Source organism: Martes martes, assembly GCF_963455335.1.
Source record: "Martes martes genome assembly, chromosome: X".
NCBI classification, from domain to species: domain Eukaryota; kingdom Metazoa; phylum Chordata; class Mammalia; order Carnivora; family Mustelidae; genus Martes; species Martes martes.
In genome coordinates, this window is record NC_137897.1 from 23,513,645 (window position 1) to 23,535,309 (window position 21,665).

The 21,665-nt window shown below is 36.9% G+C and overlaps 1 protein-coding gene across 1 annotated transcript in view; it reads left to right on the forward strand.

Annotated features, from left to right (window-relative positions):
* Positions 1-21,665, forward strand: part of IL1RAPL1 (interleukin 1 receptor accessory protein like 1) — a gene marked incomplete at both ends in the record, with an annotated part of 1,258,868 nt that overhangs the window by 694,389 nt on the left and 542,814 nt on the right. The window lies entirely within an intron of this gene.

Consider the following 21,665-nt stretch of genomic DNA (forward strand, 5'->3'; position numbering starts at 1 on the left):
GTATCACATTGATTGATTTGTGGATGTTGAACCAACCTTACAGCCCAGGAATAAATCCCACTTGGTCATGGTGAATAATCCTTTTAATGTACTGTAGGATCCTACTGGCTAGTATTTTGGTGAGAATTTTTGCATCTGTATTCATCAAGGTTATTGGTCTGTAATTCTCTTTTTTGATGGGGTCTTTGTCTGGTTTTGGGATCAAGGTAATGCTGACCTCATAAAATGAGTTTGGAAATTTTCCTTCCATATCTCTTTTTTGGAACAGTGTCAGGAGAATAGGTATTAGTTCTTCTTTAAATGTTTGGTAGAATTCCCCTGGGAATCTGTCTGGCCCTGGGCTCTTGTTTGTTTGGAAATTTTTGATGACTGCTTCAATCTCCTTACTGGTTATGGGTCTGTCCATGTTTTCTATTTCTTCCTAGTTCAATTTTGGTAGTTTATAGTCTCTAGGAATGCTTTCATTTCTTCCATATTGTCAAATTTGCCAGTGTATAGTTCCTCATAATATGTTCTTATATTTGTATTTCTATGGTGTTGGTTGTGATCTCTCCTCTTTCATTCATGATTTTATTAATTTGAGTCCTCTCTCTTTTCTTTTTGATAAGTCTGGCCAGGGGTTTATCACTCTTATTTATTCTTTCAAAGAACCAGCTCCTAGTTTCATTGATTTGTTCTACTATTCTTTTGGTTTCTATTTCATTGATTTCTGCTCTGATCTTTATTATTTCTCTTCTCGTGCTGGGTTCAGGCTTTCTTTGCTGTTCTTTCTCCAGCTCCTATAGGTGTAGGGTTAGGTTGTATACTTGAGGTCTTTCTTGTTTCCTGAGAAAGGCTTATATCACTATATACTTTCCTCTCAGGACTGCCTTTACTTCATCCCCCAGATTTTGAACAGTTGTGTTTTCAATTTTTTTTGTTTCCATGAATTTTTTCAAGTCTTCTTTAATTTCCTGGTTGACCCCTTCATTCTTTAGTAGGATGCTCTCTAGCCTCCATGTATTTGAGTTCTTTCCAAATTTCCTCTTGTGATTGAGTTCTAGCTTCAGAGCATTGTGGTCTAAAAATATGCAGGGAATGATCCCAATCTTTTGGTACTGGTTGAGACCTGATTTGTGACCCAGGATGTGATCTATTCTGGAGAATGTTCCATGTGCAGTAGAATGTGTATTCTGTTGCTTTGGGATGGAATGTTCTAAATATATCTGTGATGTCCATCTGGTCCAGTGTGTCATTTAAGGCTTTTATTTCCTTGTTGATCTTTTGCCTGGATGATCTGTCCATTTCAGTGAGGGGGGGTTGTTAAAGTCCCCTACTATTATTGCATTATTGTTGATGTGTTTCTTTGATTTTGTTATTAATTGGTTTATATAGTTGGCTGCTCCCACGTTAGGGGCCTGGATATTTAAAATTGTTAGATCTTCTTATTGGATAGACCCTTTCAGTATGATATAGTGTCCTTCCTGATCTCTTATTTTAGTCTTTGGCTTAAAATCTAATTTATCTGATATAAGGATTGCCACCCCAGGTTTCTTTTGATGTCCATTAGCATGGTGAATTGTTTTCCACCCCATCAATTTAAATCTGGAGGGGTCTTTAAGTCTAAAATGAGTTTCTTCTAGACAGCATATTGATGGGCTTTGGTTTTTTAACCATTCTGATACACTGTGTCTTTTGATTGGGGCATTTGCCCATTTACGTTCAGGGTAACTATTGAAAGATATGCATTTAGTGCTATTATATTGCCTTTAAGGTGACTGTTACTGTATATTGTCACTGTTCCTTTCTGGTCTACTAATTTTAGGCTCTCTCTTTGCTTAGAGGACCCCTTTCAATATTTCCTGTAGGGCTGGTTTAGTGTTTGTAAATTCTATTAATTTTTGATTGTCCTGGAAACATTTTAAAACTCTCCTTCTATTTTCAATGGCAGCCTAATTGGATATACTATTCCTGGCTGTGTAGTTTTCTCATTTAGTGTTCTGAATATATCATGCAAGTTTTTCCTTCCTGCCAGGTCTCTGTGGATAGGTCTGCTGCCAGTCGAATATTTCTACCATTGTATGTTAGAGACCTCTTGTCCTGAGCTGCTTTTAGGATTTTCTGTTACTGAGACTTGTAAGTTTTACTCTTAGATGATGGGGTGTGGAGCTATTTTTATTGATTTTGAGGGGAGTTCTCTGTGCCTCCTGGATTTTGATGCTTGTTCCCTTTGCCATTTTAGGGAAATTCTCTACAATAATTCACACCAATATACCTTCTGTCCCCCTCTCTCTTCTTCTTCTGGAATCCCAATTATTCTAATATTGTTTCATCTTATGGTATCACTTATCTCTCGAATTCTCCCTTCTTGGTCCAGTAGTTGTATGTCTCTCTTTTGCTCAGCTTATTTATTCTCCATCATTTGGTCTTCTATATCACTAATTCTCTCTTCTGCCTCATCTATCCTAGCAGTAAGAGCCTCCGTTTTTTATTGCACCTCATTAATAACTTTTTTGATTTCAGCTTCATTAGATTTTAGTTATTTTATTTCTCCAGAAAGGGTTTCTATTTCTCCAGACAGGGTTTCTCTAATATTTCCCATGCCTTTTTTGAGCCCAACTAGCACCTTGAGAATTGTCATTCTGAACTCTAGATCTGACATATTACCAATATCCATATTGATTAGGTCCCTAGCCTTCGGTACTGCCTCTTGTTCTTTTTTTTGCAGTGAGTTTTTCCACCTTGTCATTTTATCCAGATAAGAATATATGAACAAGGGAATAAAATACTAAAAAGGTGGCAAAGACCCCAGAAAAATGTACACTAACCAAATCAGAAGAGACCCCAAATCAATGGGAGAGGAAAGGGGGTAAAAAGAAGTTTTAAAAATTTAAAAAGTATACATATATGTATTAGGCTGGTGAACAAAACAGAGCTACCCACTTGATTTTGGGTGTATTTTGGTCTCTTAAAAGAAACTACCACCTAATATTTTTTAAAGAAAGAAAAACTTATATATATACAAAAATAAGGGTAAATACAAAGAAGAAATGGAATATGACTGTAAGGATGAACATTTTTTAAAAAATTCTAAAAAAAGGAATTGATAAAATAAGTTGGTTTGAAAAAGAAAGTGGAGAGAATTTTCTCAGGCTGGAGACTAGAACAAAGCTCTGTGCTAGTTTTGTGGTATATTTTGATCTATTAGAAGAAATTGCATCCCAAAATTTTTTAGAAGAAAAAACCCTTTATGTATACAAAAAAATAAAGTTAGATACAATGAAATATAAAATATGACTATAAAAATGGAGGTTTAAAAAGATTTTTTAAAGAAAGTTATTGTTAAGATAAACTACTTAAAAAACGTTAAAAGAGGAAAGAGGAGAATTTTTAAAAAATTGAATAAGAAAAAATAAAATTAAAAAAACTTAACTAACTTTGCAAGACTAAAGAATCATGGGGAGAAAGCCATGAATTCCATGCTTTGCTTTCCCCTCCTCCACTGTCCTCCTTGATCAGTGAGCTTGGTCTTCGCTGGATGTTCTTGCCGATCTTCTGGTGAAGGGGCCTGTTACAGTGCTTCTCAGATGTCTTTGCCCGAGGCAGAATTGTGCCACCTTTGACAGGGGTTGGGCTAAGTAATCTGCTCGGGTTCACTCTCAGGAGCTTTTGCTCCCTGAACGCTTTCTGTAGAGCTCTGGAGGACATGAATGTAAATGGCGGCCTCCCAATCTCTGGCCCAGAGGAGCCTGGAGCTTGGGGCCCGACTCCTCGGTGCACCCTCGGAGAAAAGCAGTCAGTCACTCCCGTCTCCCTGGTCTCTGGCAGTGCTCCGAGCTCACCCAGCCTGTGACTGAGCATTTCTGTCTCTGGCACACAGTCCCATTCAGTCTCCAAACCCAGCAGATTCCTGCTTCCAGAGAAGGAAGGTGAGTCTCCCCAGATCTGCCACTTGTGGGTTGTCTGCTCAAAGAGCAGTAGCCTGGCTGTGCCACAGATCAGAGTGTAATGTAACCCCAAGCTGAGAGCTCCCTCTTCAGCTCCGTCTCTGTAGCCGGCTTCCCCACTCTAATACCTGTGAGCTCTGCTACACTCAGACACCCAAGATCCTTCTATGACCCCACAGGATTTGAGACTAAACTGTCCCCATGAGGGCTCCACCCCCGCTTAGCCCCTGGAGTGATATCCCTCAGTGGAGCAGATTTTTAAAAGTTCTGATTTTGTGCTCCATTGCTCCACTGCTTACCGGGGGCCAGCCCCTCCTGCCACGGTCTATCTTCCCATCGCTTTGGATTCACTTCTCTGCCAGTCCTACCTTTCAGAAAGTGGTCAATTTTCTGTTTCTAGAATTGCTGCTCTTTTTCTCTTTGATCTCCTGTTGGGATTGTAGGTGCTCAGAATGGTTTGATAACTACCTAGCTGAACTCCTGCGACCTGATGTCATCTCAGTCTGCTACTCCTCTGCCATCTTGACTCCTCCCTCTTATTATCTTTTTGATGTTTGCAGGATTTGTAGTAATTGTGATTGTTTCATTCTTAACATTAATAAAGTCTGTCTTCTTTTGCATTTTCAGTCTTGCTAGAGGTTTGACAGTTTTATTGCGTTTTCCATAGAACACTGATTTTCTCAGTCACTTTTCTGTGTCAATTTCTTTGATATTTCCCTTTGTCTTTATTGTTTTCTTCATTCAGCTTGCTTCAAGTTTATTTTGGTATTTTTCTAGATTCTTCAGGCAGGAACTTATGATTTGGGATTTCTCCTCTTTTCTAGCATATGCATTCAGTGCTTTCAGATTTCCTCTTAAAACTGGTTTGGCTTCATCCCATAAATTTTTACACATTGTGTTTCCATTTTTACTTAGTTCAATGGATCTTTAAAAGTTTTTTTTTTCCATTGCCCATTTTTATTCTTTTTAATTTTATTTTTTTATAAACATATAATGTATTTTTATCCCCAGGAGTACAGGTCTGTGAATCGCCAGGTTTATACACTTCATGGCACTCACCATAGCACATACCCTCCCCAATGTCCATAACCCCACCCCCCTGTCCCGACCCCCGACCCCCAGCAACCTTCAGTTTGTTTTGTGAAATTAAGAGTCACTTATGGTTTGTCTCCCTCCCAATCTCATCTTGTTCCATTTATTCTTTTCCTACCCCCCAAACCCCCATGTTGCATCTCCACTTCCTCATATCAGGAAGATCATATGATAGTTGTCTTTCTCCGATTGACTTATTTCACTAAGCATGATACCCTCTAGTTCCATCCACGTCGTCGCAAATGGCAAGATTTCAATTCTTTTGATGGCTGCATAGTATTCCATTGTGTATATAGACCACATCTTCTTTATCCATTCATCTGTTGATGGACATCTAGATTCTTTCCATAGTTTGGCTATTGTGGACATTGCTGCTATAAACCTTCGGGTGCACATGTCCCTTCGGATCACTACATTTGTATCTTTAGGGTAAATACCCAGTAGTAAGATTGCTGGGTCATAGGGTAGCTCTATTTTCAACTTTTTGAGGAATCTCCATGCTGTTTTCCAGAGTGGTTGCACCAGCTTGCATCCCACCAACAGTGTAGGAGGGTTCCCCTTTCTCCATATCCTCGCCAGCATCTGTCATTTCCTGACTTGTTAATTTTAGCCATTCTGACTGATGTGAGGTGATATCTCATTGTGGTTTTGATTTGTATTTCCCTGATGCCGAGTGATGTGGAGCACTTTTTCATGTGTCTGTTGGCCATCTGGATGTCTTCTTTGCAGAAATGTCTGTTCATGTCCTCTGCCCATTTCTTTATTGGATTATTTGTTCTTTGGGTGTTGAGTTTGCTAAGTGCTTTATAGATTTTGGACACTAGCCCTTTATCTGATATGTCATTTGCAAATATCTTCTCCCATTCTGTCAGTTGTCTTTTGGTTTTGTTAACTGTTTCCTTTGCTGTGCAAAAGCTTTTGATCTTGATGAAATCCCAATAGTTCATTTTTGCCCTTGCTTCCCTTGCCTTAGACGATGTTCCTAGGAAGAAGTTGCTGTGGCTGAGGTCGAAGAGGTTGCTGCCTGTGTTCTCCTCAAGGATTTTGATGGATTCCTTTCTCACATTGAGGTGCTTCATCCATTTTGAGTCTATTTTCACGTGTGGTGTAAGAAAATGGTCCAATTTCATTTTTCTGCATATGGCTGTCCAATTTTCCCAACACCATTTATTGAAGAGGCTGTCTTTTTTCCATTGGACATTCCTTCCTGCTTTGTCTAAGATCAGTTGACCTTAGAGTTGAGGGTCTATTCCTGGGCTTTCTATTCTGTTCCTTTGATCTATGTGTCTGTTTTTGTGCCAGTACCGTACTGTCAGGATGATGACAGCTTTGTAATAGAGCTTGAAGTCCGGAATTGTGATGCCACCAACTTTGGCTTTCTTTTTTAATTTTCCTTTGGCTATTCGAGGTCTTTTCTGGTTCCATATAAATTTTAGGATTATTTGTTCCATTTCTTTGAAGAAAATGGGTGGGATTTTGATAGGGATTGCATTAAAAGTGTAGATTGCTTTAGGTAGCATAGACATTTTCACAATATTTGTTCTTCCAATCCAGGAGCATGGAACATTTTTCCGTTTCTTTGTGTCTTCCTCAATTTCTTTCATGACTATTTTGTAGTTTTCTGCATATAGATTCTTAGCCTCTTTGGTTAGGTTTATTCCTAGGTATCTTATAGCTTTGGGTGCAATTGTAAATGGGATTGACTCCTTAATTTCTCTTTCTTCTGTCTTGTTGGTGTAGAGAAATGCAACTGATTTCTGTGCATTGATTTTATATCCTGACACTTTACTAAATTCCTGTACAAGTTCTAGCAGTTTTGGGGTGGAGTCTTTTGGGTTTTCCACATATAGTGTCATATCATCTGCGAAGAGTGATAGTTTGACTTCTTCTTTGCCGATTTGGATGCCTTTAATTTCTTTTTGTTGTCTGATTGCTGAGGCTAGGACTTCTAGTACTATGTTGAATAGCAGTAGTGATAATGGACATCCGTGCCGTGTTCCTGACCTTAGCAGAAAAGCTTTCAGTTTTTCTCCATTGAGAATGATATTTACATTGAGTTTTTCATAGATGGCTTTGATAATATTGAGGTATGTGCCCTCTATCCCTACACTTTGAAGAGTTTTGATCAGGAAGGGATGCTGTACTTTGTCAAATGCTTTTTTAGCATCTATTGAGAGTATCATATGGTTCTTGTTCTTTCTTTTATTAATGTGTTGTATCACATTGATTGATTTGTGGATGTTGAAACAACCTTGCAGCCCTGGAATAAATCCCACTTGGTCGTGGTGAATAATCCTTTTAATGTACTGTTGAATCCTATTGGCTAGTATTTTGCTGAGAATTTTCGCATTAGTGTTCATCAAGGATATTGGTCTGTAATTCTCTTTTTTGGTGGGATCCTTGTCTGGTTTTGGGATCAAGGTGATGCTGGCCTCATAAAATGAGTTTGGAAGTTTTCCTACCATTTCTATTTTTTGGAACAGTTTCAGGAGAATAGGAGTTAATTCTTTAAATGTTTGGTAGAATTCCCCTGGGAAGCCATCTGGCCCTGGGCTTTTGTTTGTTGGGAGATTTTTGATGACTGTTTCAATCTCCTTACTGGTATGGGTCTGTTCAGGTTTTCTATTTCTTCCTGGTTCAGTTGTGGGAGTTTATATGTCTCTAGGAATGCATCCATTTCTTCCAGATTGTCAAATTTGTTGGTGTAGAGTTGCTCATAGTATGTTCTTATAATTGTTTGTATTTCTTTGGTGTTGGTGGTGATCTCTCCTCTTTCATTCATGATTTTATTTATTTGGGTCCTTTCTCTTTTTTTTTTTTTTTTGATAAGTCTGGCCAGGGATTTATCAATCTTATTAATTCTTTCAAAGAACCAGCTCCTAGTTTCGTTGATTTGTTCTATTGTTTTTTTGGTTTCTTTTTCATTGATTTCTGCTCTGATCTTTATTATTTCTCTTCTCCTGCTGGGTTTAGGCTTTCTTTACTGTTCTTTCTCCAGCTTCTTTAGGTGTAGGGTTAGGTTGTGTATTTGAGACCTTTCTTGTTTCTTGAGAAAGGCTTGTACCGCTATATATTTTCCTCTTGGGACTTCCTTTGCTGTGTCCCACAGATTTTGAACCGTTGTGTTTTCATTATCATTTGTTTCCATGAATTTTTTCAAGTCTTCTTTAATTTCCTGGTTGACCCATTCATTCTTTAGAAGGATTCTGTTTAGTCTCCATGTATTTGGGTTCTTTCCAAATTTCCTCTTGTGATTGAGTTCTAGCTTCAGAGCATTGTGGTCTGAAAATATGCAGGGAATGATCCCAATCTTTTGGTACTGGTTGAGACCTGATTTATGACCCAGGATGTGATCTATTCTGGAGAATGTTCCATGTGCACTAGGGAAAAATGTGTATTCTGTTGCTTTGGGATGAAATGTTCTGAATATATCTGTGATGTCCATCTGGTCCAGTGTGTCATTTAAGGCCTTTATTTCCTTATTGATCTTTTGCTTGGATGATTTGTCCATTTCAGAGGGGCGTGTTAAAGTCCCCTATTCTTATTGTATTATTGTTGATGTGTTTCTTTGATTTTGTTATTAATTGGTTTATATAGTTGGCTGCTCCCACGTTAGGGGCCTGGATATTTAAAATTGTTAGATCTTCTTGTTGGACCGACCCTTTGAGTATGTTATAGTTTCCTTCCTGATCTCTTATTTTAGCCTTTGGCTTAAAATCTAATTGATATGATAAAAGGATTGCCACCCCCAGCTTTATTCTGATGTCTATTCACATGGTAAATTGTTTTCCACCCCCTCATTTAAATCTGGAGGTGTCTTCTGGTTTAAAATGAGTTTCCTGTAGGCAACATATTAATGGGTTTTGTTTTTTTATCCATTCTGATACCCTGTGACTTGTGATTGGGGCATTTAGCCCATTAGCTTTCAGGGTAACTATTGGGAGATATGAATTTAGTGCCATTGTATTGCCTGTAAGGTGACTGTTACTGTATATTGTCTCTGTTCCTTTCTGATCTACTACTTTTAGGGTTTCTCTTTGCTTAGAGGACCCCTTTCAATATTTCCTGTAGAGCTGGTTTGGTGTTTGCAAATTCTTTCATTTTTTGTTTGTCCTGGAAGCTTTTTATCTCTCCTATTTTCAATGATAGCCTAGCTGGATATAGCATTCTTGGCTGCATGTTTTTCTCGTTTAGTGCTCTGAATATATCATGCCAGTTCTTTCTGTCCTGCCAGGTCTCTGTGGATAAGTCTTCTGCCAATCTAATATATTTACCATTGTATGTTATAGACTTCTTTTCCCTGGATGCTTTCAGGATTTTCTCTTTGTCTTTAAGACTTGTAAATTTTACTAATAGGTGACGGGGTGTGGACCTATTCTTGTTGATTTTGAGGAGGGTTCTCTGCACCTCCTAGATTTTGATGCTTGTTCCCTTTGCCATATTAGGGAAATTCTCTACAATAATTCTCTCCAATATACCTTCTGCTCCCCTCTCTATTTCTTCTTCTTCTGGAATCCCAATTATTCTAATGTTCTTTCGTCTTATGGTGTCACTTATCTCTCAAATTCTCCTCTCGTGGTCCGGTAGCTGTTTGTCCCTCTTGTGGTCAGCTTCTTTATTCTCTGTCATTTGGTTTTCTATATCACTAATTCTTTCTTCTGCCTCATTTATCCTTGCAGTAAGAGCCTCCATTTTTGATTGCACCTCATTAATAGCTTTTTTTATTTCAACTTGGTTAGATTTTAGTTCTTTTATTTCTCCAGAAAAGGCTTTTATATCTCCAGAGAGGGTTTCTCTAATATCTTCCTTAACTTTTTCGAGCCCGGCTAGAACCTTGAGAATCGTCATTCTGAACTCTAGATCTGACATATTATCAATGTCTGTATTGATTAGGTCCCTAGCCTTTGGTACTGCCTCTTGTTCTTTTTTTTGTAGTGAGTTTTTCTGCCTTGTCATTTTGTCCAGATAAGAGTATATGAAGGAGCAAATAAAATACTAAAAGGGTGGCAAAGACCCCAGGAAAATGTGCTTTAACCAAATCAGAAGAGACCCCAAATTGTGGTGGGGGGAGAGAAAGGGAATAAAAAGAAGTTTAGAAAAAAATTTAAAAAAGAAAACAAATAAAGAAAAAATATAAGAAAGAATATATATATATATATATATATATATATATATATATATTGGACTGGTGACTAGAACAGGGTCACCCACTTAATTTTAGGAGTATTTTGGTCTCTTAGAAGAAACTACCTGCCAACATTTTAAGGAATGAAAAGCATATATAAGGGTAAACACAATGAAGGGATGGAATATGCCTATAAAGATGAAGAAAAATTTTTTTTTAAATTTCTAAAAAAGGAGTTGATAAAGTAGGTTGGGAGAATAAAGAAAAAGAAAGTGGAGAGAATTTGCTCAGGCTGGAGACTAGAACATGCAAGGAGCTAGATTTAGGGTATATTTTGATCTATTAGAAGAAGTTGTAGGGGCGCCTGGGTGGCTCAGTGTGTTAAAGCCTCTGCCTTCAGCTCAGGTCATGATCTCAGAGTCCTGGGATTGAGCCCCGCATCGGGCTCTCTGCTCAGCGGAAAGCCTGCTTCCCCCTCTCTCTCTCTGCCTCTCTCTCTGCCTGCTTATGATCTCTCTCTGTCAAATAAATAAATAAAATCTTTAAAAAAAAAAAAAGAAGTTGTACCCCAAATTTTTTAGAAGAAAAAACCCTATGTGTATAGAAAAAATAAAGTTAAATACAATGAAGGATAAATTATAACTATAATAATGAAGGTTCAAAAAATATTATTATTATTACTTTTTTATGAAAGGTATTGTAAAGATAAACTAGTTTAAAAACATTAAAAAAGAAAAGGATAAAAGTTAAAAAAAATTTAGCAGAAGAAAAAAAAATTGAAAAAAATTAAATTAACTGCAAGACTAAAGAATCATGGGGAGAAAGCCATGAGTTCCTTGCTTCGCTTTCACCTCCTATGGAATTCCGCTGCTTTCCTTGGTAAGTGACCTTGGTCTTGGCTGGATTTCTTGTTGATCTTCTGGGGGAGGGGCCTGTTGTAGTGATTCTCAAGTGTCTTTGCCCAAGGCAGAATTGCACCGCCCTTACCAGGGGCCGGGCTAAGTAATCCGCTCGGGTTCGTTTCTGGGAGCTTTTGTTCCCTGAACGCTTTCCGTAGAGTTCCAGAGGACGGGAATGAAAATGGCGGCCTCCCAATCTCTAGCCTGGAGAAGCCGAGAGCTCGTGGCCCCACTCCTCAGTGCACCCTCAGAGAAAAGTGCTCAATCACTCCCGTCTCCCTGGCCTCCAGCTGTGCTCTGAGCTCACCCAGCCTGCGACCAGTTCAAGGTAACCCTGAGCTGAGAGCTCACTCCTTGGCTCTGTCTCTGTAGCCGGCTTCCCTGCTCTAATACCTGGAAGCTCTGTGACACTCAGACACCCCCGATCCTTCTGTGACCCTGCAGGACCTGGGGCCATGCAGACCCCGCGTGGACTTCACCCCGGTTTAGCCTCTGGAGCGATGTCCCTCAGTGGAGCAGACTTTTAAAAGTCCCAATTTTGTACTCCGTTGCTCTGCCGCTTGCCGGGAGCCAGCCCCTCCCCCCGCAGTCTGTCTTCCCATCGCTTTGGATTCACTTCTCCGCTGGTCCTACCTTTCAGAAAGTGGTCGGTTTTCTGTTTCTAGAATTGCTGTTCTTCTTCTCTTCGATCTCCCATTGGATTTGTAGGTGTTTGCAATGGATCTCTTGCTACCTGATGTAGTCTCAGCCTGCTACTTCTCTGCCATCTTGACTCCTCCCCCCGGATCTTCAAAAGTTTTTATTTAAATTCCAGTTATTTAACATATAGTGTGATATTAATTTCAGGTGTACAATATAGTGATTCAACACTTCCATACATCACTCTCTGTTCATCACAACAATTGCACTCCTTAATACCCATCACCTATTTAACCCATACCCCTCTCTGCTTCAATGTATTTTTTATATTCATTGAGACTCCTTATTTGATCTATGGATTATTTAGTAGTGTATTGTGTAGTTTCCAAATGTTAAGAGATTTTCCTTTATCTTTCTGTTACTTGTTTTTAGGTTGTTTCCATGGTGGTCAGAGAACACACTTTGTGTGACTTCAGTTCTTTTAAATTTGCTGAGGTTTCTCTTATGTTTCAAGATATGGTCAATATTGGTATATGTCTATGGGAACTTAAAAAGAATAGGTTTTCTCCTGGTAATTTACAGACCTGTACCCCTGGGTCTAATAATACATTTTACGTTAATAAAAAAAATTAAAACATTTAAGGAAAAGAATAGGTTTTCTGATGCTCTGTGTGAATTATTCTATAATTGATGAGTAGATGCCATTGATTGATGATGCTCTACTAAGTCAGTAGATTTAAATTTCTAGTTCTTGAAGAATATAACCCTATAGTTGGTTCTTAGTAAGGGTTTGTTGGATTTCATAGACCTGCTGTACTAGTACACTTATTCCTGTCATCTGTTTTCATCTGCTAAAATTTCCAAGGCAAAGGCAAATAGCTGAAAATGGCACCCTGCCATGGAATTTGACTAGACAGGCTACAGTAATAATGCTGTATAACAACCCAAAAGCTCAGTTTGCCACACCAATTACTTATTTCATTGTCAGAGGTCTACAGCTTGGCTGTATTTTAACTGATCTTGTCTGTTCTTGCTTGAGCTCTACTGAATTTTGCTGGATTCAAGGTTTTGGGGTGGATTCAAGTTATTCCTTATATATTAATTTTGAGATCCATGGTGAAGGAACAGTAGCTCCCTAGAGCATATTTGCATGGCAAAGGGTGGAAGCTCCAGGAGAACTGGCAGAAATCTGGACTACCTCTCAAAGGTTCAGCTAATAATAAACACAGTGCCACCTTCATCCATCTTCTCTTGTCCAGAGGAAGTCACAGCAATGACTAAAGCAATTGTGTTAAAAGGATATATTCTTCCTAATCCAGGAGGAAGCACCTCAAAACCATAGAGCAAAATATACAGATGAATAATCCTGTTATAGTCTGGGAGTGAAAAATTGGAAGCAATGCTCCAAAATACCTATGACTTACTTTCTGAATCTATATTACTTACTGTTTTACACAGGGGTCAGAAAAATGAAAACCCTTCACATGAAAAGGTGGGGAATCTTTTTAAATTATGAGAGACATCCCCCTTGACATACAATTAAGTCTTACACATTGTGTTTTGGAGAATTTGAATAAAATAGCTTTAGTAAACTAATGAGAAAGTACTTCAGAGTATACTTCATACTACCTCAAAGGCAGTTTATTTTTATTTTTTAAAAGGCAGTTTATTTTTAAATCCAGCCTATAGTCTCTTATTCTTTTGGTTTGGAACTATAGGTAAGTATTTGGTTGGGAGGATTTTTGGAGAGAATTCTTTGTAAGCTTGCACAGCTAAGCTGGGTACAATGACTTAAAATAGAGTTCATCTGTATCAGTTTGACGTGTGTGTGTGTGTGTGTGTGTGTGTGTGTGTGTTAAAACATTTGCAATTGGCCTTTATTTTTGGAAATCTTCAAAAAAAATTTTTTTTATGAATTAGAAATGTACAGACTATTTGGTATCTTTCAGTTGGTCATCACAGAATCCTATAGGATAATATATGTCCAGGGTTTTCCAGGTCACAATTTGAATTTTATTTGAAGAGACACAATTGTCATTAAAAATACAACAAAGAAAGCTCTGGGGATAGAATTCTTAATTTAAATCCAGAATAGGCATGTAATACCTATTTCATGTATTTGCAGAGTGACAGAGAACTTTTCTTACCAGTGAAGAATAAAGGAAATGGTTTCTCAGAGTCTATTCAGGATACTAATTTGCTGCAGTTGAGGTAGGAGTTTTAATGAAATCGACATTTATTATCCAAGAATAGATCTGGGACCACCAACAAATTAACAGACAATTAAACACATAACAAGCCAGTGATGATTTGTAGTCAGTCCTTGTCAGAGTGGTTTCAATTAAAACCTTTAACCCAGAAGACAGGGGCCACCTCATTATCAGTATTCTTAGGTCAAAATCAAGCAAAATTTAGAGTCATATTTTAAAAGTATTTGTGTTTGCAGGCATTCATGTGAATATTTGAAACACAATTATGAGAACAAAATAAGGCAACAGAACTAGAATTCAATTAGAGCCTTTCTGTCAAATATATGTCAAATAAAAAGAAACAAATTTTACTGGAAAATGAAGGAGTGAAGGAAATATTTTAGAATATGCTTATTGCTCTTTGAATTTTATCAGTTGTAAGAAAAAGACATCATTGAAATATTGGTATTAAATAAACTTTAAAGTTGCTATTTTTTCTTCTATTTTCCCTTCTGTAATGATTTCTTATTCTTTGTAATATACAAATAAACAAAATGTAAAGAGGTCAGCACTGGATGTGAGCGTGTGCTCTTGCTGCAGTTGATATATTCTTATCTAGTGATGTCTGCATCATGCCTCTCCTTTCTCATCTTCTTTCCCCATTCATTTGCCTCCTCTCCTTTTTTCCTTCTTGATTATCTACTTTTACAGCTTTAACAATGACCTTGTATTTCCTTCCAAAGAACAAATCCCATATGGTCAGCTACTTACTAGAAAGTTTCACTGGGACATCTCCATGTGGCCCCCAAATCTCCCCTCTTTTATTTCTCATCTTCTGTTTACTATTCTCTTCCTTCATATTAAGCAACATAAGTCACCTCATCATCTCTTAATTTGCCATCCGTTAATTCTGTCACCAATGTCAAAAGTCCCTGTTATTTTTGATACTTGCCTGTCCTTTAACTCCAAATCTCATTTGGTATCAGACCCAACTGAGAAAGAGAAATTGACATCTGTGACTGGTTTCCAGAGTGTTAACATTTTATTATTAATTATCTTAATGGTCCTAATTCTTTCCTGCTTCATAGTTGCACTGATCCCACCTGCTGATTCAAATACTTACTGCCTCATGCCTAAGCCAAAAAAGGAATTCACATGACATATGGTCCTTGGCAGACATTTTATTTGATCTTGACGTCCTCTCCTCATGTTCCTCAACATGACTTCAAAATTCAGTAGTGTCTCAGAAAGTCGAAATCAGTACAGTCTCATTGGCACAGTATGAAATCTGTCTGCAATCTTGGCCTATATTATTGTATTACCATGTAGAACAGTCTTGTCTACAGATAATTCCACTCTGCGTATGTCATACAAGCCTCCATCAAATAAATCTACCTGAAGCACACTTCTTGTGTCATTTTACCATTCCACATGAATGTAATCATCTGTATATGCTGGGATGCAGAAATGTGTGGGAAGTCCTATTTAATGAGTTGGCATGATTATTACTTCATGAATTGTGTCTTAGAACTCATTGTTGCTAATTTTGGAGAGTCTCCAGGGATATGTTGGGAAGAATAGCTCTTTTCCTGAAAAGTAGAACCCTTCTGCCTGTATTTTGGGTGAAATTTCTTTGCTTTGGTTCTTCAGACAAGTGATCCCACCTGCTTACTTTTACCCATAAAATTATCTGCAAATATTCCAGTTAGCTGATGACATCCATCATTTTATTTTAGTGTGAGAATGGACTCTTCTTCATCCAGTCCTTGTCATTCAGTGAGATTTCATTGAGAATGAAAGATAAACAAATGTTCTTAGTTCAGTATCTTACCTATTTTAACATTTTTATTTTGAAACAGTTTTCAACTTAGAAAAAACTTCTGAAAATAGCATAGAGAGTTCTTGTGTACCTTTTATCCACCTTCCCCAAATTTTAACAACTTACATAATCATAGTAAAATTATCAAAATCAAGAAATTGACATTTATTAAATACCATTAATGAATCTATAGATTAGTCCCATTTGGTAAAGTGTAATGTTCAACTATTAGTGTATTGACTATATTTATTCAGAGTTTCATATCTACTTAATTTAAAACAAAGAGATAAAGCACTTAGATGCAGTGGTTGATCTTAATATTGATAAGTAAAATAATAAAAGACACTAATATAATTTCTTCATTCTATTCCCAATTTCAAAAAAAAATTTTACATGTTATGTTTCACTTCTATAATTAATATTTATCTTAGTTCACTCTTTGTATTTTGAACAACCTCTATCCTTATGTAATCAAACATCTTTGGGGCTTTGTTTTTGACAACCTAAAGAGTAAGAACCCTTAGGAAAATCATACAGAAATCTGTGCACAGGGATCAAAGTGTAATGTGTCTTATTCAAAGTTGGACCTGGGATCCGGAAAATTGTTAGGAACTAGGGATCTCTGTCCGTATGTCCATCCCTGTCTCTTTCAGTCTCAGTGATCACAAGTTGTCTTACTCCATCCTCAAGAGGATTTTTTTCATTTCTCTGTATATATTTTGTGTTCTTCTCTCGTTCAGACCTTTTCTTCTCCTTACAAATGACCACATAATGGCCACCATAGTCAAAATAAATTATCATCTTTCAGCTCTGTTATTCATCATAGCTTGAAAATTCCCCTTTGTGACTCTGTTTAAATTCAGATGAGAACTTTGCTGAATCCAACTTGTTTTGGGTTAGGGGTTTGGGGGAGTCAGGCCACATATGCTGGCTGGTGTGTAGATGCTTCCTACCCCATTATTTCAAGTCCTTAAATCTTACTAAACCAAACTAACTGCTATATAAAAGCCAGCCTCCAAAATACAATAATCATTTGCTCACAGTTCTGTGGGGTCATCGATTTGGGCTGGACTCTGCTAGGATGGTTTGTCTCTGCTTTGTGTGAGGTCATCTGGGCTTATTGCTATGTCTGGGACCTCAGGGGAGTGACTGAGTTTTTCTCCTTATGTGCTTCTGCATGTCCAACAGGGCTAGCCCATCCTAATTCATATATTGACAACAGGTGTCCCAAGAGCAGCGAGACAATACAAGCACCAATACAAAGGTACTTTTCATATCTGTCCTTCTGTCACGTTTGCTAATTTCTCATCAACCAAAACAAGTTATATGGCCAAGCCCAGGTACAAGGCATAGAGACATAGATGTTACCTCATGTTAGAAGTTGTACCATTACACTGAAAAGGGACATCATGCAGAGATGGAAGAATTTATGGTCTTTTTATCTATCATACTCATCTTGGAAAATGGGTGTGAAGGTATAGAATATAACACTTAAGAACAAACAGGAATGTGAGCAAATATTTTCCCAGTCAGGTTTATGAATGGACAGTCCCAGAAAATGGTTAATAGGGTGCCATACTTCATTTATGTTGATGAAGTTTGTTTTATTAATTATAATGATCTCAACAAAAGAGTCATGAAATAGTTTGGGGGAAGTATATAAGTAAAAAATGCACACTCTATGTACAGTCAATCCTTTGATTATAATCTAAGTAAGACTAGATAGCCCTGACTGTAAATCATGTTTTCTGATGCTATTCTGTAGTGCAGGCAAATTAAAGACATGTAACACTTCCCGGGGTAAAAGAACCCACATAGGAGAAAAAACAAAAAGACAAAAACACCATCACAGTTAACACTAATTTGAAGCAGTACTGGCAAAAAAGATAATTTATTCCAGCTTTCCTTTCTTTATAGTTGCCCTCGTGCATTGAAGCTGAAGCACATTTATTGGTTTAGCTTGAAGTTTGCACTGGTACTGCCTGCTCTATGCTTTTATAGTGGGTAAACAGAAACAGTAAATCTCCAGGAGCTAATGTGTCACTGTATAAAAATAGACAATCCATTTATACCTAGTCATGTGAACCTCTGTTTTCTGGAATATTCTTGGGATATAAATGTTAGAATTGGACACATCCATGAAACAGAGTTCACTGTGAGGTCAACAGGATGTTATACTTCTTTTTGCACACTAAAAGGTACACCTTGGTTCTGAAAGGCTTAATAGACTTTTATAAAGTGAGCACTCCAATCTCCACTGTCTTAGATTCACTCTTGGGGAGAGAAGAGATCCCACTAGTGAGCAGAAAATCAATTGCTAACTTTCTGGGTCTGCATTAAGTTTTACTTACCAGTAGGACACCCTTATCTCTTTTGGAACCCTGCTGGCTTAGCCATTAGCAGCCTTTCACAAACAGGGTCAGACCTTCACTACTTCTGAGTTAGAAGTTTTATGCATTATACATAAATGCCCTTGTTTTTAAAAATGGAATTGTATCTACAAATGTGTTTGTTTATCATACGGTTAGCTGTTATCAAAGAAAACCTGCAATGAAGTAGACTATAATTGACCTCTACCCTATCCGTTTTATGGCTGCATTTACATTATAGTCTCTATAAAATTGTTACAGTGGTTTCAAATGTTTAATACAGCTATTTAAGTTCATCTGAATGAGTCACTTTGCTCCCTGTCCTAGTTCAGACATACGGGCCCTGAAAAGCAAGTGGATTAAAACCAAAGGATTAAAAGGGTTTGGTTTAAAAGGGGAAAATAAACATTTACTATGATATAATTCCTGTAATAAAGTTGCTGTTTTTCAAGTATCATTTATTAATTCCAAAATCAATTTTGAGACTACTTAAATATCTTAATGATTCCAGTACACTAATACTAAGAAAATAGTTTCAAATGAGAGGTTGAACTAGAAATAACTACTGCTTAAGTACTACTTTCAGTTTGAGATAATAGTTGAAAGCAGTAAAATTGTCTGAAATTTATAATATAGTATCAAATGGTTCTCAAGATATATTTTCTGCCATAACTTTTTATTTAGAAAACTCTCTTTGAAATTTTGATCCCTCAGAACAAAGGCATAGCTTGAAAACCAACCAAAAAGCAGTGTGGTTTAAATGTTGAAGAGTCATGAACTGTTAAAAGCCTCCCTAAGTGTGGCTTCATTTTATGTGTGTACTTCATTTTATTATATATGTGATTAGAAACACAGCAAGCAAACAACTTTGACAGGCATTTTAATACTTTGTTTTTAATGAGTCATGTAACATATTCTGACTTCTAATTTAGGTTATATCAGACAATACTTAGGTTATTCTGCTTAAAAAGTAAAAAAAAATAATTAAGAGGTAAATAATACTGGGAGGGGGCTGGATAGCTCAGTCAGTGAACCATCTTCGGATCCTTGGGGTGCCTGGGTGGCTCAGTGGTTAAGACACTGCCTTCTGCTCAGGTCATGATCTTGGAGTCCTGGGACTGAGGCCCCTGCCAGGCTCCCTGCTCAGCAGGGAGTCAGCTTCTCCCTCTCTCCCTCTTCCCTCCCCTGCTCATGCAGTCCCTCTCTCAAATAAATAAATAAAATCTTTTTTAAAAAAGAGTAAAGAGTAGTAATAAGTGCTGTATTATTAATCATCTAAAACTAAGAAACAATTACAGTTCTGATAATTCCCAAGACTTGATTAAACCATATATAACCTGGTGATTAAGGAACAACTGATCTCAGGTAGCTGTTTTCTTTCTGTAAGACAGTACTTAGAAAAATTGCTTCTTAAGAGTTAACAGTGCACCTGATAGTCCATAGCAGTGAACCTACTAATAATCATTTAGCAATATACAAGTGGTTATACATGGAGTATGCTCTCGGAGAATATAATATTGCCATTTTCACAAAAGTGAATACCAAGTGTCATTTGAAATGGTCTCAGAACATTTAAACCAGTGTTACAGTGGAGCCAACTCGTACCAACTCACAACAGCTTAACAAATACTACAAATCACACTCCTCTCTGCCACAAAACTGTTGTTAAGCATCCATCAGCACACCACTGAATTTTAAACTATATAGTTTTAAAACAGATTTTACATGATCAAAATTGGAATGAATACTCACCTTTTAATTGTTCTTATTGTGGACCCTCAGTTTATTAAGTTATAAAAATCAACTGAGCATTTAAAAAAAACCATTTATCTTGAAAACCATGATCTATATGTACTTACACATTTTTCCTATTATATCAAACTCTATTGCCTTGTTAGAGTCCCCATTATGTACATACGGCTTGATTATCTAGTGGAGACCTTCTTACTCCTCCAAAGAGAGACTGCTTCATCTTTCCTATAAAAACAAAATTTCCAGTTAGTTAGTTTTCATTGTAAAGCTGCCTTCCCTAGTTTCATACTGAGACAGTTATGTGAGCCTCATATAAAAAAAGAAAAAGTTTGCTTTCCTTCCAAAAGGAAGCAAAATAATTTACTTCCTCAGTGTTTATCCATAAAGTTTATAGTTTCTGCGTGTATTGCAATTGTCCAAGAGGCAGTTTTCATAAGAATGTATCTTTGTGATTATCCAGAGTGATTTGGTATCTGAAGCATTGGTATTAATGAACAAACAATAGTTATAAGTTGCAGAGCTTTGCTTTAGCATTACTTGTTTCACTTTACTGTAAGATTCAATGAAAGGCAGGTGTATCATCTCCTGGACTTTATTATAGTGATTATTAGCAAGAGCTCTTATGACATTATTTCACTTAAAATATTCAATCTTAGATTAATTTGTCTAAAATAAGCTCTTCTTTTGAGCTCCAATAACACAATTCTTTTATAAGAGATACCGCTCTGTAATACAATTATTGACTAACTCATCTGTCAACTCCTTGATGGTGGAAAACATACATAGTATATATTATATGTTGCTGTAAGAGATTGGGTCTCTGGCATACAGAAGTTCACCCATCACCCATGTGAAGAATAAATGAGTGAATTTTTAGGACAAAGATTGTTGGTATAAATAAGAAATTTATTCATTAATAAAAGGGAATATCCAGCATATACTTGAATAGTGAGGGAAGACTCCATTTCATTACTAGGACTTCCATGAACACTGAATTTATATGTGGAAAGGATAGCAAAGTGGCCTGGGCAGGGAAAAATGCATGGGCAAGATTGCTTCAGTGCATTTAAGTTCAGTAATAAGCCAGTTTCGTTGGAGGCAAGATTCATACAAGTTAATTCTGGAGATTGAGTCGAGAATTGGAGTAACACAGATCATGGGGGAGCTTGAAAGCTTATCCTCTTGGTTATGGGGAACCACTGAGATTTTGCTTTTGCATTTAATTCAGAAAGATTCCTTTGAAATAGATTGTGACAGAGTGAAAATACAGATGAAGAAAAGTGAGAAAATCTGAACTATTAGACTGTTAATGCTATGAAATTCACTGTTATTTAAATGTGTCCTCATTCTCCCTGCCCAAATCTATAAATAATTTTAAGGCAAAATTGTTCTTTAATACTGAATTGTTTTAGACTTTTTTCCTAGAAAAAAAAGTAATACTTCTAAATTCTGTGTCCATATTACAGAGGTTGAATATAGTAAAGACTCAGCTTTATCACTAACCAATACAAATCTATTAATCTATTGACTGGAACAGTCAAAAACATGAAAAATTGGATTCAAAATCATTTTAAAACATGTATATAAACATTTGTCTTTCTTTGGCTTATCACATTAAGCATAATGCCCTCAAGATCCATTCATGTAGTCACAAATGGTATGCACACCCATGGAGAACACACACAAATGCACACACTAATATTTAGTAAGACTCCTTGACAAATTAAAAAAAAGGGGCAGAATTATGAAAATAAAGGCAAAGCAGAAGGAAAATATGCAGTGGATGGTTGAAAAATACAAAAAAAATTTTCAAGTATTTCATTTCTCAGAAGGAATTAATAATACTAACATTTGC